Below are 18,896 nucleotides of genomic sequence, written 5' to 3'. Positions count from 1 at the left end.
AGGCGGTCGGAGGATGCAAGCGGTCGTTCAGAAACTGGGTGGCCACTTGCATCCTGACCGGCCGCCTGTTTCGGTCGTTAGGCTGTGGGTTTACACCCACAGCTCTAATGACCGCTAGGGTAATGACCATCGGGGCTTACGACGAGACCCTAGGGTAGGGTCTCACTTGTCATAAGCCCCGGAGAGCTTCTGGCTCTGTCAGAGCCGGAAGCTCTCCACTGACATCACTAGTAGACCGTACGGCCGCCTCTGAATGAAGCCCATAATCTCTGCCAGTATATAAAATATTCAGTTTAAAGGCATTTGGTGTATTCTTTCATCAGGACAATATATGCCCACGAACTGTGTTATGCACTACATAAGGAAAAGAAAAACAATTATTATAGTTCATGCTACCAGACTCTTACAAGCTGAATAGGCTACCTATTACAATAGGTTTATTCCTATTAGTGTGTACTAAGTGCAGGGGCGGATTGGAAAACTTAAGTGACCCTGGAAAATTTTCATAAAGTGGCACACGTTGGCTAACAGTGATAGCAACCAGCACTATTCACTACTTGCATGGACGGGCCTACACCAAGTAGAGCCAGGGGGTGAAATGTCTGAAGGAAAAAAAATTAACTATTTTTTGTGTGTACTAAATAAAAATACACCTTAATTGTATTGTGGTTTCTCTGCAACGGGGGAACCTCTGAAGAATAGATCCTTCTTGGACTGGCAGTGTTCGGTATTCACTATCCATGCAGGTGTTCAAATGGTGCGGAAGCCGCCCGATTGCCTAGGAATAAAGCCAACATCATCATCATGCAATAGCGATTCAACCAGATAATCCCACAATAACAGAAGTTTTGGGGCAGGGCAAAATGTGAGTTTCTCTGATCTAACAATTTTATATTAATAAAATATATTTGCTAATTTGGTGCCATTTGTATATATGGTTTTAAGAATTGATGTTTTAATGAAGATTATTGACCCGCCGGCCTTTTTTTCTAATCCTACCAGCGGTCCGGGATGCGGTCATAATACCGACTGTGGGTATTCCGCTGGTCAGAATGCCGGCGCAGGAATCCCAACACCTGACAGAATCTCGGCGCTGGAATCCCAAAGGTAAGTAGTGGCATTGGGGGAGGGTTAGGGGTTGGTTTAGGCGCTAGGGGGAGGGTTAGGTTTAGGGTGCGGGGGTGGGAGGGGGAGGTATAGGGGTAGGGAAAGGGGGGGTTAGGATACAGACCAACCGATGTCGGTATCCTAACCCTGTCGGGATGCCGGCGTTGGGATTTTGTCCGCCGGGATCCGTGCCCAACCAAGTGGTCCTAATGATCGGGTGGGGGCGGAGAGAGAGAGTGATATATGGGAGGGACACTGGGCTAGAAGAAGGGACAGTGAGATGGGGGTGCACCTGTCTAGACGGGAATGAAGGGCAGTGAGATTGGGGGTGGGAAGGGGGAACACTGGACTCAATGGGGTGGGCACTGTTACTGGGCTGGCTGGGTTTTTTTAAGAGGTGGAGCAGTGATTGGGGAGATGGTTGTGGAGGGAAAGGGGAGACAATGGGATTGGGGACGGTGAAGGGGTCAGTGAGATGGTGGGGGTTTGAGAGACACTTGGCTGAAGGGGGGTGGAGACACAGGGAAGGGAGTACTTACCTGGGTTGTTGAGCATGCCTGGTCCCCGCAAACTCACTGGAGCAGCATCCGTAGCCACAGCAGCCTCCAGAGCACCTCAGCTGGGATTTGGGAGGCAGGAGCTGAGGTCCAGGAGCAGAGTTGAGAGTGGAGTGGCATGGCATGGTGTGGCGGTCAGGAGAGCCGCACCGGGCCATGGGGAAGGGGTGTGGCCTAACTGCGGGAGGCATGGCCACACCCCCTTAGAGAAAAAAACAACACAGTTTTGCAGCGCCACGGAGGTGGGCTTTGTGAGACCCGGCACATAGCCAGTGGAGGGGGGTGCAATCAGTATGATTGCTCTCCCCACAGGCACTGGAGACTGCTGTGGCTGCTGCTTTAATGTAAGAGGGAGGGGGAGGCAGCACCGGGCCCCTCCATCAAGGCAGGGGTCGGGTAATTAGTACCCGCTCCCCCCCCTCTCGGGAGCACTGGTGGCATTGTGGCCCGGTGGGGTGGGACTGCCGAGCCGTCAGTCTAAGGCAGCTGTCTGAACAGAGGCTGCTGAATTCATTGGAGGCAGGCCTCTCTCCAGCTAAGGAACATGATATGAGGGCGGGCCTCCTCCCGATCAGTGCTGACCGAAACACTGGACCTCAATCAGAGCCGCTCGCAAAATGCGAGCGTTCGCTCTGAATGAGGGAGGCCGCTACTTTTTTATGAGCCGGCCTCCTGGCCGCTCGCTGGGCTGTGGGTGACCACCACAGCTCTAGCGAGCAACCAGGTTGATGGTCGCGATGATCAAGACCCTACCTTGTATACAGCCTGGCTACACCCCTTCATCATACGCTCCCAGCCTAGAGTCACCTTGTATACAGCCTGGCTACACCCCTTCATCCTACCCTCCCAGCATAGAGTCACCTTGTATACAGCCTGGCTACACACCTTCACCATACCCTCCCAGCATAGTCACCTTGTATACAGCCTGGCTACACCCGCTTGAGAGATATGGTAAGAACTTACCCTTGTTATCTCTCTTTCTTCGAAGTCCACAGGGTTGACCTTTAGGTATAGCTGGATCTGGATCCACGGGCACCACACAGTTAAAAGTTTTAGCTCTCAGGATGCACTTGGTCCATCCTCCTTTTTACCCCGCCCCCGAGCCACAGGCACCTCAGTTGATAAGTAGCCAAGGCCGGCGGAGGAACAACAGAAAGAAGGAAGACTGGAACACACAAGAACCATACTCACAGAAAGTGAGATGGAAAACCAGTGACCAGTAACACAGCCCATATGAAGCCAGGTGCGTCAAGGCGGGTGCCCTGTGGACCCTATGGACTTCGAAGAAAGAGAGATAACAAGGGTAAGTGCTTACCATATCTCTCATTTTCTTTTTCAGGGTCCATAGGGGGTCCACAGGGTTGACCTTGGGGATGTCCCAAAGCAGTCCAATTAAGGATGGAGACGCTCCTGCGCTGAGAGTAGAATCCAGTGCCCAAAGGAAGCATCCTGAGAGGCAAAGGTGTCAAAAGCATAGAACCTCAGGAAGGTCTGGATGGAAGACCACATAGCCGCCTTACACAGCTGACAGGCGAGGCACCACGGCGAGCTGCCCACGAGGAGCCCACAGACCGAGTAGAATGAGCCTTAACAGAAACTGGAACAGGCAGGCCCGTCTGTGTATAAGCCTCAGAGATAGCCAAACGAAGCCATCTAGCCAAAGTGTGTTTGTTTTCTGGCCATTCCCTCTTGTGAAATCCAAAGAGTACGAATAAGGAATCAGATTTCCGAAGGGAACCGGTCCGGTCCCATAAATTTTGAGAGCACGGACCACATCCAAGGAGGCCTCACCAGCTGTGAGGTCTGGTGACTGAAAGGCCGGTACAACAATTTCCTGATTAATATGGAAATTAGAAACAACTTTAGGTAGAAAACCAAGATGAGTGTGAAGCACCGCCCTGTCCTGGTGAAATATCAGAAAGGGAGGACGACAGGAAAGCGCCCCCAATTCTTATACCCTCCTGGCCAAAGCAATTGCTAGGAGAAAGAGTCTTAGTCGTCAACCACTTGAATTCCACCGACTCTAGTGGTTCAAATGGAGGGCCCAAAGAACTACTGCAAAATCCCAAGGAGCCACTGGGGGGACAAAGGGAGGTTGAATCCATAAGACACCTTGGAGGAAGGTGTGGATATCCGTTAGCGGAGCAAGTCTACGTTGGAACCATACTGACAGAGCAGAGACAAGCACTTTCAATGAGACCAGGGTCCAATCCAGCTTGAAGGAAGGCCAGGACTCTGGAAATCCAAAACACCTGGAGGTCGTAACCTCTGGGACGAAACCATTGGAAATACCTATGCCACACTCTGTGATAGATCTTAGCAGAAGCTGGCTTACATGCTCTAAGCATCGTGTTGATGACAGAGCTAGAGAATCCTTTGGACCTTAGGAGGGATGTCCCAAGAGCCATGCTGTCAAAGACAGACGACCCAGGTCCGGGTAAAGGCAAGGACCTTGAGACAGCAGGTCCGGTCGTTGAGGCAGCAGGAACTGTGTTGATGGAGAGACTCCAAAGATATGAGTACCAATGACGCCTGGGTCAAGCTGGAGCCACTAGCCGGACAGTGCCTCCGTCTTGTCTGAAATTGCGAAGAACTTGAGGAAGAAGAGAGACTGGAGGGAATAGGTACGCAAACTGGAAGGTCCACTTCACTGATAATGCGTCTACAAAGGTTGCCTCGGCATCTCTTGTTCTGGACCCGTACACTGGCAGTTTGTGACTGTGCCGGGAGGCTATGAGGTCCACCTTTGGGAGGCCCCATCTGTTCACTAGGAGTTGAAATGCCACTTGGTGAAGAGACCATTCCCCGGAATACACGTCGTGACGGCTGAGGAAGTCTGCTTTCCAATTGAGAACTCCCGGAAGAAACCCAGCAGAGATGGCTGGAAGGTGACCCTCAGCCCACGTTTGAATGTGTGACACTCCTGTCATTGCTGCCCGACTTTGAGTGCCTCCTTGTGAGTGATGTAAGCCACTGTTGTGGCATTGTCGGACTGAACCTGTACAGGTTTTCCGTGAAGTATGTGCTGGGCTAGTTTGAGGGCCCAGTAGACACCTCGAAGTTCCAATATGTTGATTGGCAGGGTTGATTGGACTGATGTCCAACGGCCCTGAAAGGAATGCGGACTGGTCACTGCGCCCCAGCCCCGGAGACTAGAGTCCGTTGTTAGGATTACCCAGTCCGGGATCCAAAAGGGGCGAACCCTTGATTAGAATAGATGTCTGTAGTCACCAAGATAGAGACAGAAGCACCTCCGGAGAGAGCACCATCGTTTGAGCTTTGATCCGATGTCTTAACCTGTTCCATCTGGAGAGAACTAGCCTCTGCAAAGGCCTGTAATGGAACTGAGCATATTCCACCATGTCGAAGGTGGACAACATGGATCCCAGAACTTGCATTGCTGAGTAGATCGACACTCGGTGACTGTGAAGACATCTGTGCACTCGTACTCGAAGTGTGGAGATCTTGTCTGATTTCAGAAAGATTCTCTGATCCTGAGAATCCAGCAGGGCCTCCAGATGAATCATTCTATGTGAGGGATTCAGGGAGGCCCTTATTTCCAGATGATTAACCAACTGTGCTTGTGAAGGAAAGCAATGATTAGCTATAGATGGCTTTTTAAGCCCCTCTGGGGATTCTGCTAATAGCAGGAAGTCGCCCAGATATGGTAGCAGTCGGACACCCTGACCATGCAGGTGGGCTGCTATGACAGCCATAATTTTTGGAAACACCTATGGAGCTGTGGACAGTTCAAAGGGCAGAAAACTGGAGATATCGGTAATGAGAGGGCGCTATAGGTACATGTATGTACTCGTCCTGAATATCCAGCGATACCATAAAGTCTCCCAGCTCCATAGCTAGGATGATGGAGCATATGGTTTCCACCCTGAACCTTAGCACCCTTAGGGATTTGTTCAGGGATTTGAGGATAAGCCGATGAGACCTATTCGGCTTCTGAACCAAAAAGAGTAGAATTATATTCAGTCCCTCGCTGAGATAGCAGGACTGGCACAATTACCCCTGCTTGCAGCAAGTACTGTATGGCCTTCTGGATTTGTATAAAAACTGGTGGGGAGGCAGTCTCAGAAAGTAGAGGGCATACCCATGAGAGACCACTTCTCTCATGGTCTCCAAGCATCCGTGGTGGTTTGACACCAATACTGGGCGAACTGAAGAAGTCGGCCTCCTTCTCTGGGAACCCCTAGAGGGAGGCCCGTCCCACCAGGCTAAGGGGTTTATCCTCGGGTTTTGAAGCAGGGCGTCTGCTTGGTTCTGGTTTTGGGGAGCCCTCGTGGAAGCCAAATGCCTAGAAAAGGATTTCCTTTAGGCTTTCCTTGAGGAGGAAAGGACTTAAAAAGATTTAGAGCCTGATTCAGACCCGCTCGCGAGCGCATAGCACTCACAAGCGGGTCGATGTTTGGCCCCTGCGCATGACGGGTGCTCCGTCGCTACGGGTCTGGTACCAATACAGGTCGGCTGTTGATTATAATTGACAGCTCGCCCTGTTTTGGAGGTGGGCAGGGGGGGTTGGCTTGACAAACGGAGGCGTTCCAAAGGGAACACCTGCCGTTTGTAGGCAGCCCTACTGACATCACCAGTGATGTCAGTAGGTGGACTTCCTGCTCTATTAGAGCAGGAAGTCCACTGGGACTTGCGATGGACGAGACCCTACCTCAAGGGTCTCGTCACAAGCCCGATGGTCGCGACCATCACCTGGCCGCTCGCAAAAGCTGTGGGTGGTCACCCACAGCTATGCGAGCGGCCAGGAGGCCAACACACACAAATAAAAGAAAAAGGCCCTGATCCAGAGCGAGCACTCTGAAAGAGCGTCCGGCTCTGAATCAGGGCCATAGTCCGAGGCCTTGTAGTAGAGGTAGCTGAAGGCAGAAATGCCGCTTTTGATACTACCAACGTGGTTACGATATTTGTCAATGGGTCAAACAAGATCTCCCCATTATAGGGTAATCCTTCAAGGCCTTTCCTGGAATCCACATCTGCCTTCCATGATCACAGCCACAGGGTACGGCAGGCAGACAAAGAGGCGGCCGAAACTGTGGAGGTTAGGAGACTGGCATCTAAGGTTGCTTCACCAATATAGGAAGCTGCATCTCGAATGTGAGCAACAAAAGACATCTGATTCCTAGAAGCTTCTGAGGGAAAAGTGTTTTCAAGTGCGTCAGCCCAGCTCTCTATAGGTTTAGCTACCCATGTGATAGCCATGGGTGGGCGGGCAACAGTCCCTTAAAGAGAGCATATCGATTTCAGGCAATCTTCCACCTTCCTATGTAGTTCAAGGAAGTAATTGTAGGAATAGGCAACGTATTTTAATTAAACACGTAACATGGGAATCCACAGGGGGTGTTTCTGACTTTGCACAATGAGCCACAGAAAAAGGGTAACATGAAGTTAGCTATTTTTGTGGTTGAAACCTCTTACCAGACCGATTGCCAGGCTGCAGCCATGTGTTCAGCTAGCTGATCCGATATAGGGAAATCTGCTGAAGTCCCTTTCTGCCATTTAAACAGCGGGTGCTTGGATTTAGGGGCTGGCTCGTCATCTTCTATTAATAAGATGGATCTGACAGCTCGCACCAAAGCAGGAATATTATTTTTGACCGACTCTCATTCTCCTCCAGAAGGGAGTCAGGTTTAAAGAGATCAGCATCTTTTACCTCATCGGATGATACCTCAGAATCTGAAAGTTGCGTGGACTGTGACGATACCACAGGACGCTTAAAGGGGTTACTGGGAAGGGGCTTCTTACCCTGCAACATGGAGTGAAAGCCATTAGATGTAGCCACCAGACTCTGCACCGAGTTAGAAAGTACATCTACCCATGGTGGCAGTACAGGGGGCTTGTATCGCCTGAACCTGTTGAGGCAACCCCAAAGGGGACATTACTGCCTGCTGTGATAACCCCATAGGGGGAATTACAGCCAGATCCGCTATGCGGTCCGCAATAGTGGCTAGTACCTTGGAGAAAATTAAGCTCAGGAGGGCCCTAGCACCGGCTCTGTCTGATGGGCCAGGTGGAGTATAATACTTACTACATAGCCCATCTTGTATGAAATCCTCCTCACTTAAGCCTGCAGCACATAACTTGCAAGATAGCAGTATGTGAGCAGATGCCTGTTGTTACTCTTGCCTTTGCTAAACATAGCTGCAGAGTAAATTGCACACAATATGGCACTGGGTATAATGCAACCTCTGTGTTATTGTAGGATACTAGTAGCAATGCAAAATACTGGTCTTGTCTTATGCTTGGCTAAGCAGCATGAGCCCACAGCCCAAATATGGCACAGTGCAACGAACTCCTGTATGTGACAAACCTCACAAATACTTAGTTCTATAGAAGTGAGGTATTGGAAACCCCCTGAATACACCTGTATGTTAGGGTAATAGTCAGAGAAAAGATAAGGATAAATTCCATCCCATCATGGTACCATAATAATCTATGGTATTTAGTGTTCCCTCTAGCTCCGGCGGCAGGCAGGGCGCCCGGCGTCTATTCTCCGGCGGTGACCGGGTCACCGCATGTTTGTCCACCCGCGGGACACTGCGTCCCGCGGGTGAGAACGGCTCCCGCAGGCTGTTAGGGCAGGGTGCTTTTTGCCCTCCTCCTGGAGGGCAGGGTGCTTTTTGCCCTCCAGAAGGAGGGCAGGGCGCCGCGCCCCGCTAAAACAGCCTAGCGGGAACGCTAGGTATTCTAATGGTGCATACACACGGTCAGATGTGTCAAATGAACAATTAAACGATTTTACCAATGATTTGAACGATTTCTGACTGCATTAAAATGAATGGAATCGTCCAAATCTGACTGCAAAGACATCAGATGTCAGATATCGTTATCTGACAAGCGGGAACGCGCATCGTTCATCTGACCAACATGTCAGATATGTCAGATTTTCCTTCAGATATGAACGATTTTTAAAATCGTTATTGTACAGATCTGAAGGAAGATCTGACTATGTGTATGCACCTTAACCCTATATTAGTCTTCTTTTGCATCCTGAAGATAGTGCATTAAAGCACTGAAACGAACTGTGAGTGGAGTGGTTCTTTATGGATGAGTGCTGCACCTATGACATACTTATTGGATTTTATGTGAAGGCACCGTCTGCAGTTAAAGGTTTGGTATTTGAAGCGCCAGACCACGATATATATAAAGATACAGTCAAATCCTGCATACTCAATAATCAAATGAATGATGGGTGCTCAGTCATAGGTGATAAATGAAAAAGTCCAGTATGCACTAAAAACAAGTAGTGTGTGTTATTGTTTAACTGTGATTTGCCCCGTGATGAATATGCCAGTGGCCACCGAAGCGGCCGTCGGGCTATCTATATATCATGATCAATTGCTGTTGTATCGGCTCCAGGCAGATGAAGTCCGTTAAGTATTAACTGGTATTTTCTGCATGTAGCACTTTGATTTGTGACTGAAGAATAATACTGGAGGCTGTTTTATGAGCATGCATTATATATAAATTACATTTTGGCATAGTTATTTGAAGTGCTGTTTTTTTTCAGTGCATACCGGCACTCTCTCTAATTCTATACTTCACCCCGCTGCTCTCATTATGTCATGTCTCCAACATGAGGATGTATGCAGGTATTGACTGCGGCACTCAGGGTTTCTCAAAAGAATAAAACAGCAGCCTTTGGTATGTCAACGTTTCAATGTTTAAACCAACATTTTCATCAGAAATAAAGAATAAGTGTGTATTCACCATTTATATGTGCTCCCCTTCACCATGCTCAGCCTCCTGCCGGGGGTCCTGTCAATAGGATAGAGCAGCCATAAAGAAAAATATAATATCAAAAAGTATAGTATGTAGTATACACCATATGAGGAAAGCAACACATATTCATGTCACTATCATTGATGTCAATGAGGGAATAGTCCCAGAAGAAACATATTGGCCATAAGTATGTATGGGGACCGAACCAGGAGACTGCATCCATAGGCACCTCTCTCTGGTCTGCAACCCAGCCGTCCAAGCCAGTCTAACTGTCACAGAAAACATGAGTACGAAATACTTACATTTAGGCCCCAAGGAGCGACAACATCGAGTTTAAAATTCACTGTGCCTCCCGTCTAAGCAGCATCTTGCCCAGATCACCCCTATGTTTAAGTGGAGGGATGTGGTCTATCATTCTGTATTTTAGCGATGTAAGGGGATGATTATATTCTAGAAAGTGGCTTGCCACCGGTTGTTCACTAACACCAGTGCTGCCCGGATGGCTGATCTGTGGACCGCCATCCTTTCCTTTAATTTTCCTGTCCGGTCATAAAATAATAATAATAATAATAATAATAATAATAATAATAATAATAAAATACATAAAATAGAAATATAAAATTATTATTAACATAACATTGTGCTTAGCTGCCATCCTTTAGATGAATGAAGTGGTGCTGTACACACCTGTATTTCTATGGTCTGCACCACTTCTGATGGCAGACACCAGCCATGGGGAGGTGGAATATGCACACATGATGAGGTAGCAGAGGTACTAGATGGGGAAAGAAGCATAGGGACAAATGGAGATGGTTGCAGAGGTACAGATGACAAAGGGGGCAGAGACATAGCAGGGGGAAGTATCAGAGGCACAGATAGAGGAGGACAGAAGGAAAATGTGGCAAAGGATGGGAAACAGGAATGAGGCATACCTGTAAGGGGAGGGGCAGAGGCACAGCATATAACGGTGGCAGAGGCACACATTGGTGGCGGTTTAGGGGAACACGTGGGGTGGGTAGGTGGAGAGGCACAGGTGAGGAACGTCTGAGTGCCTCTATTTAGCCCAGCGAGGGGAAGTAGGGGGCGGAGGAGAAAGGAGGAGCTGTGGGGGACCTTGGGGTGGGGCATCATGCAGAGTAGTCGGGAGAGGAAAGTGAAACTCAGCCGGACAGTGAGACTAAAGTCCCCTGCAAGAGTGGGGGAGGAGAGCACACACCACCAATGCCCCCATCTAAAATCTGGCTGGGTCTAATGATCAAAACTGAGGGGCCACTGGTGCTAACGATCCCAGCCCAAGCGGCTTCTGACTCACAGACAGAGACATGTGGCTGTGAGCGAGAGGCAGGCTGCAGCTGCGATCATCAGCACCAGCAGCCCATCTGTCAGATCTGTGCCCTGGCGCTTCCTTTACTTTCCTTTATGGGAGTGTTTAGATCCCCTTCAATATATGTACTTGGAAGTAGCGTTCCCGCTAGGCTGTTTTAGCGGGGCGCGGCGCCCTGCCCTCCTTCTGGAAGGCAAAAAGCGCCCTGCCCTCCAGAAGGAGGGCAAAAAGCGCTCTGCCCTAACAGCCTGCCGGAGCCGTCTTCACCCGCGGGTCGCAGTGTCCCGCGGGTGAAGAAATTTGCGGTGACCCGGTCACCGCCGGAGAATAGACGCCGGGCGTATGCGCCCAGCATCTATTCTCTCTGTCTGCAGGGCTTGGGGGCTGCCCGGCGTGTCCGTAAGTGCCGGGCACGCCCCCAAGAGTGACGAAAAGGGGACGCGTCTTATAGACACGCCCCCTTTTTGATGACCACGCCCCCTTCTCGCTCCGGCTCTGCGTCACGCCGGAGCTAGAGTGAACACTATGGAAGTGACGTGGATTGAGTGCAGTAAGGAATGACATTGGACAGTAACTAATGTCAGGGTACAAATAATGAAAGGGATCTATCCACTACCCTTCCTTTATACCCCTCAGCTCCATCTGCCGCCCAGCTCATCTGTCAGCGTGGCCTCCCAGCACAACCGGCTGACTGACGTATGCTGCGTATACGCGCAGCAATTTAAATGAACGATTTGAACAATAACGATATCGTTCATATCGTTATCGATCATTTTTTGCCTACCAACGATCAGCGATGTGCGGGCACGTATGGACGATAGCGATACCGTCCATCGGCCATGCATGCTGGCCAACCTGCTCGATATCAAGCAGGTTACTATAGGGACCTCGCTATAGTCATTGGTGTGCTGGATGATCGATATCGATCATCCAGTACACCAGGACGATCAGCCAGCGATATCGTTATCGCTGGCTGATCGGTCCGTGTGTACGGAGCTTTGTAGAGCACTTTCCGGCCCACTTAGCTCCGCCCACCTCATTTGTCAGCCCGCCCCTCAGCCCCGCAGGATGACTGCAGACTGTAATATATGCCTGGCCTCACACTTTAGCCTGCCGTGTGTAATTTAATGTGGTCCGGCCCCACTGCAGGCTGCCTCGGCTCACCGGGAATCTTCCTGCTGACTCCAACAGCCAATCCACCCCTGGCAGAAGACACGCAAATGCAGAAGGTCAATGCAGCGATCTTTAGCATCTGTGAGATATGGCAGCAAAAGACCCACCAGAGTGCCCATTAACACTACGACACCAGACACAGCGCCTCACCTGGGCTCTTGACGTACAGTCAGGTGAATAAATATTGGGACATTGACAGAATTTTCATATTTTGGCCTCTATTCACCACCACAATGGCTTTGAAATGAAACAAACAAGATGTGCTTTAACTGCAGACTTTCAGATTTAATTTGAGGGTAATTACATCCAAATCAGGTGAATGGTGTAGGAATTACAACGGTTCTATATGTGCCTCCCACTTTTTAAGGGGACAAAAGTAATGGGACAAACTAAACAATCCTAAATCTAACTTTCACTTTTAATACTTTGTTGCAAATCCTTTGCAGGCAATTACTGCCTGAAGTCTGGAACGCATAGACATCACCAGACGATGGGTTTCATCCCTGGTGATGGTCTGTCAGGCCTCTACTGCAAATGTCTTCAGTTCCTGCTTGTTCTTGGGGCATTTTACCTTCAGTTTTGTCTTCATCAAGTGAAATGCATGCTCAATCGGATTCAGGTCAGGGGATTGACTTGGCCATTGCATAACATTCCACTTTTTAGCCTTAAAAAACTCTTTGGTTGCTTTTGCAGTATGCTTCGGGTCATTGTCCATCTGCACTGTGAAGAGACGTCCAATGAGTTCTGAAGCATTTGACTGAATATGAGCATATAATAATGCCCGAAACACTTCAGAATTCATTCTGCTGCTTTTGGCAGCAGTCACATCATCAATAAATACAAGGGAACCAGTTCCATTGGCAGCCATACATGCCCACGCCATGACACTACCACCACCATGCTTCACTGATGAGGTGGTATGTTTTGGATCATGAGCAGTTCCTTTCCTTCTCCATACTCTTCTCTTCCCATCACTCTGGTACAAGTTGATCTTTGTCTCATCTGTCCATAGGATGTTGTTCCAGAACTGTAATGGCTTTTTTAGATGTTGTTTGGCAAACTCTAATCTGGTCTTCCTGTTTTTGTGGCTCACCAATGGTTTACATCTTGTGGTGAACCCTCTATATTCACACTTGTGAAGTCTTTTCTTGATTGTTGACTTTGACACATATACACCTACCTCCTGGAGAGTGTTCTTGATTTGGCTAACTGTTGTGAAGGGGTTTTTCTTCACCAGGGAAATAATTATTTTGTCATCCACCACAGTTGTTTTCCGTGGTCTTCCGGGTCTTTTGGTGTTGCTGAGCTCTCCGGTGCATTCTTTCTTTTTAAGAATGTTCTAAACAGTTGATTTGGCCACACCTAATGTTTTTGCTATCTCTCTGATGGGTTTGTTTTGATTTTTCAGCCTAATGATGGCTTGCTTCACTGATAGTGACAGCTCTTTGGATCTCATATTGAGAGTCCACAGCAACTGATTCCAAATGCAAGTGTCACATCTAGAATCAACTCCAGACCTTAATTGATAATGAAATAATGAGGGAATAGCCCACACCTGTCTATGAAATAGCTTTTGAGTTGATAGTCCCATTACTTTTGGCCCCTTAAAAAGTGGGAGGCACATATAGAAACCGTTGTAATGCCTACACCGTTCACATGATTTGGATGTAATTACCCTCAAATTAAATCTGAAAGTCTGCAGTTAAAGCACATCTTGTTTGTTTCATTTCAAAGCCATTGTGGTGGTGAATAGAGGCCAAAATATGAAAATTCTGTCAATGTCCCAATATTTATCCACCTGACTGTAGCTAATTTGACACTGGAGTACTGGCAACATGTGGCGTGGTCCGGTGAGTCACGGTTCCAGTTGTTTCGGGCTGATAGTAGGGTTCTGATATGGCGCAAACAACATGAGGCCATGGACCCCAGTTGTCAACAAGGTACCGTCTAGGTTGGTGGTGGTTTCATAATGATGTGGGGTGTGTTCATCTAGCATGGGTTGGGGCCACCTGAAAATGTCACTGACCGTTAACCTCTACGTTGCATAGCTTTATGACCATCTGCAGCCCTTCATGGATTTCATGCACCCCCACAATGATGGAATATTCCAGCAGGATAATGCACCGTGTCATCGGTCCCAAGTCGTCTAGTATTGGTTCGAGGAGCATTCTGGAGAGATTTGACAAATGGTGTGGCCACCATGTTCTCCCAACATGAAATCAAATCTAGCATTTATGGGACGTGGTGGAGAGGTTCATTCCTGCATCTACAAATATCAGGGAGTTGTGGGAAGCTATCCAGACAGCATGGGTCACATCTCTCCAGAAGTCTTCCGTCCACTTGTGAAATCGATGTCATGTCGAGTTGCTGCACTTCACCAGTCTAGAGGGCTTTCTACACGATACTAGGCATCTATCCCATGAGTTTTAGCACTTTTTGTCAGCAGGGATTTATTACAGACATTGCTGCTGCAAGGGAGATCTGTCTCAGGAGATGTCAGATGCTGTTAGCTCTGTCACATGTAATCTAGCAATTCTAACAGTAGGAAAGACCAGACAGAGGCTCCCAGACTAAGCATATGTACATAAGGTAAACTTTCTAAGGCTGCACAATAGAGCTGGCCCTAGCCAATTTGGTGCCCTAGGCAAAATTTTGACTGGTCTCCCTATCAAATAATCCCACCACCAATCTAAGGCCCCTATTTATCAATGAAGTATAACCCCTTTAGCGCTTGCTAAAGGGGTTATGCCATCTTTTCTAGAGAAAACAGTTATAATCAAAGATTACCGCTGTTTGTCATTATAGCTCTCGCTATCTTTTATATATACACACATTTACATATATACATATACAATATATATATATATATATATATATATATTAGTAACAAAAGTCAGGTGGCACTCAGAGTCTCAGTAAATCCATGGTTGCATGGTTGTACAGTGGGGTAAGTGCATATTGTTTTATGTGTTTATATGCCTTGTTGTATGTGTTTCACTTTGTTATGTTGTCCTGAGGAAGGGGTGGATCACCTCGAAACGTCGACCATTGACCATTAAATCCCTCTGGTGAGGGTATTGGATTTACTGAGACTCTGAGTGCCGCCTGACTTTTGTTACTATTACATTTTGGGGGTGCTGTCCTCCTTGGAGGGCACCAGAGCAAGTATTGGGCTTCTTGCCCTATGACACGGATAGTGGGAGTGCCGGTGCGCAGTATTGTATGTATGTATGTATGTATATACTATACGGACAGAGGTCGGCGCCACAAAATATAAACGGCAAGGGTGCACATCCAGAGACCAAAGCTGACCCCAAACGCAGAGAAGCGCAGCACTCCATGAACTTCAAGGAAATGACCACAGCACAATGCATAATTTTACGAACATTAAGCGCCGTATTCAATCAGAGGCGAAATCGGCCGTTTTCGCCTTCGTTTGCGAATCGGCCGATTTGTGAAAAACTGCGAAAAACTGACATTTTTCACCTAAAAACTGGAGAAACCTTTTCTCCAGCCTAGGGCAGGCGAAAAAATTTACAAAATCCCTATTTTTGGGTAAAAATGTGGGGATTTCTTACAGAACCCTTTGGACAGCCCCCCTAATGATAATTTAGCGAAAACATATTTCGTAAATTGCGTACTTTGTCAAAAATCAAGCGCTGAAATTTCAGTCTAAATTTTTTTTCCCCGTAAAAAATGTGTTTAACGTATCGGGTCTGGTATTTCGGAGGGCCATAAGGCTGCGCCAAGTGTTTTAAACATCGCACGTGGCTGGCGCAGGTGGTTCTTTAAAACCACTAAAAAACCACCTGTGCCGGCAACGTACGATGTTTAAAACACTTGGCGCATCTTTATGTCCCTTCAAAATACCAGTCCCAATACATTAAATGCATTTTTCACAAAAAATAAATAAATTTCAGCTGTCATTTTTCGCCAAAGCACGCAATTTATGTAAAAATGTTTTGCCAAAGTATCATTGGGGGGGCTGTCCAAAGGGCTCTGTAAGAAATCCCCACATTTTTACACAAAAATAGGGATTTTGCCCATTTTCCACCTTTTTAAAAATGAAGGAAAGTTTTCTCCATTTTTACATGATGGCGATAATATCGCCGAAAAATCGGGTGATTGAATACGGCCCTATGCCTTGTGCCGTGGTTATTTCCTTGAAGTCCACAGAGTGCTGCAATTACTTCATTTGAGATAGATGAGAGAGAGATCTCTATCTATATATATATATATATATCTATTTGAGATATATCTATTTGAGATACATTATATATATATATATAGATATATATATATAATATGCAAATGGCCCGGCACTCTGCAAACCCTAGTCAGGGTATATACCTTGCTCCAGGTGCCCTCAGAGGGTAGAGATCACTCCCCTCAATGAAGTCGACAATGGATCAGCGGCACTCAGGAGTCTTTAAAAGTTAGTGAAGAAAAGGTGTCTTTATATCGACGTTTCGGGGTCAAGTGACCCCGTCTTCAGGAACACACACAGGTTCCTAAAGACGGGGTCACTTAACCCCCGAAACGTCGAAATAAAGACACCTTTTCTTCACTAACTTTTAAAGACTCCTGAGTGCCGCTGATCCATTGTCAACATATATATATATATTATAAATATCTATAGATATATATCTATATATATCCCCAAAAAAACAAAGATATCATAGATATGTTTGTGTGTGTGTATGTATATCTATCTATATATAGATAGATATAAATACACACACACATATCTATGACATTGTTGTTTTTTTGGGGGATATATATATATATATATATATATATATGACAGCTCAGCCCCCCTCTCTGCCAACATTGCCTGCCTACGCAGGTTACACTTACTTTTTGATGCAGGTAATGCTGCTGGGCAAGGGCTGGGCGCTGGGCAATGCGGGTGGAGCGCCGGCGGTTAGTCTGGGAGCAGAGCCGTGAGGTCACACATGGCTCTGCTCCGCAAAGGCACATGGGAAGAGTGGCCGTGACTGGGCATGCGCAGCATACCCTCCGCGGCCATCTTCTCTCCTACTGCAGCCAATAGCCAGAATGAGCTTCTATGCAGACGCTCATTCTTCTGACCTGGCTCACAGTCAGTCACCTGACTGGCTGACTACCGTACTGTAGTGCCCGATCGGAGCTGCAACGGGAGGGGAGGGGGTGAGGCAGCGTCGCGAAGGGTGTGGGGGCAGCATCAGAGCCCTGGAATGCCTCCCCGCCCCAAGGCGTTTCAGTCGCCCTAGGCATTTGCTTAGTATGCCTAGGGCCGGCTCAGTATTTGTGGGAAGGTACATAAAGCAGTTCATATTCTCTGTAGAGCAATCACAGTAAAATGCACTGACAGGTAGCCACTAGCCAGGGCAGGAGGAGACATCATCTGCAGGTTATGAGGAGACAGGCGCTAACACACATAGGACGCTGCATGGCATCTGACGTCACACCACTGTGCCAGTGCTCTGATTGGCTAGTGAGTGTCATCACGTGATGCGGTAGTAGCAGGGAAGGAGACAGGCGTCTCCGTTGTTATGGTGACCAGGCGCAGGTATGGCGGAGAAGAAGAAGTTTAGTGGAGCTCCCTTCGGCAGCCAGGAGGCCAGGTACAAATGTCCAGCCCAGGACGCACAGGCTGCGGGAATATAATGCTTTTGGGACAGTGGGAAACTAAAGCAAACAGAGACATAACAGCACACCTTGGTGTATGAGAAGGTCTATAATGTTACAGCCTAACTTTCTTTAATGTATCGTTAAGTCAGGGGCGTATCTACATCCAGCGCTATCACACACACACAGCAGCTGGCTGGTTAGTTCTTCTATCATGTATGTGAAACAATGTAGCTGCAGCATGACAGGACACGCTGTCCTGGAGCTGAGCAGCCTAAGCCCGTCCTCCCTCCTCCCTGACTGCTCTGTGTATCGTGTGTGTACTGCTGCTGCGGGGATCACTGATTTAGAGCAGACAGGCAAGAGGCAGCGTCTGCTCTTAGTCACAGGCAGCAGCTTCTATAGCACAAATCCTCCTCCCCAACGCATAAAATTGGCTGGCAGCAAAGTGTTAAACACATAAATTACATACAGTACTTGAAGTTGTCTCTGTCTCTGTCCTCTCTGTCACCCGTCCACTACACCCCACGCTGATTGGATAAGGTCCAATGGTGGGGGTGGGACAAACTTTAAATGACAGGCTACTGGACAAATGATTGCCTGTATAGTGGTGAGTGGACTTGTGCTGTGTGTACACAGGAAGGGAAGTAGAAAGGAATTATGCGTTCCACCTGCACATGGATTCTACTTCCCTATGCTGAGTCTGCATGCTGCATCTGGTTAGACAAGCAACCTGCCAGCCAGGGAGCCCAGCAGCCAGCACCAGCCAGGGAGCCCAGCAGCCCGCTTACCAGTGACAGGGCCCAGCAGTCTTCCAGCCCACCAGAGACCTGCCAGCAATCTGCAACCCAAGTAAGTGGAGTGGGTAGCCCCTGATAGCTTTGTCCTTATAGGGCGGTATTCAATTGTTACGCCCCTCGCAGCCCCAGCGGGTTGCGAGCTGAAATGTGCGAAAAGTGACCTGTTTGGGCACCCAAACATCACTTTTCGCGGTCGCACCCAGCACTTTGGTCGGGGGAAGCTGCTTTACACGGCTAAACCTGAACACTTTGGGCGCGATCAGCGCGAAAAACTGCAACAATTGAAAAGCGCCCTGCGATCTCCTGTCACTTTAGACGGGAGATTGGGAGCACTATAACAATTGAATACCACCCATAGTGTAGTAAGGGGGATGAGCAGGAGGGTAACGGGGTAAGAAGTTTGTGCAGTAGTTAATTTCCTGTGTGCCTGTTATTCATAGCAGCCCCAGATAGCTTCATAAAGAGTTTTTTAGTTCTTTTAAAACTGATTAATTTTGTTTTTATTTGCAAATATTTAAGTTATAATTAGAAAGTATAATTATTCCTATAAAAAGGAGGGGAGCGGGAGGGGGGGCGCAGGTCCTT

The 18,896-nt window shown here is 48.0% G+C and overlaps 1 long non-coding RNA gene across 1 annotated transcript; it reads right to left on the bottom strand.

Annotated features, from left to right (window-relative positions):
- Nucleotides 1-661: 661 nt before the first annotated feature.
- LOC148442972 (uncharacterized) lies at nucleotides 662-18,059 on the bottom strand. Its single transcript, XR_015875766.1, has 3 exons — nucleotides 17,984-18,059; nucleotides 9,393-9,440; nucleotides 662-778 (listed from the first exon to the last, which is right to left on the bottom strand). It is a non-coding gene; the product is annotated as an uncharacterized LOC148442972 (long non-coding RNA).
- Between the last annotated feature and the right edge of the window lie 837 nt (nucleotides 18,060-18,896).

This window comes from Taudactylus pleione, unplaced genomic scaffold (genome assembly GCF_031769625.1).
Source record: "Taudactylus pleione unplaced genomic scaffold, aTauple2 ptg001376l, whole genome shotgun sequence".
In the NCBI taxonomy this organism is placed as follows: domain Eukaryota; kingdom Metazoa; phylum Chordata; class Amphibia; order Anura; family Myobatrachidae; genus Taudactylus; species Taudactylus pleione.
Note: the sequence above shows the minus strand (reverse complement) of the source record. Positions and strands in the feature narration are given on the sequence as shown.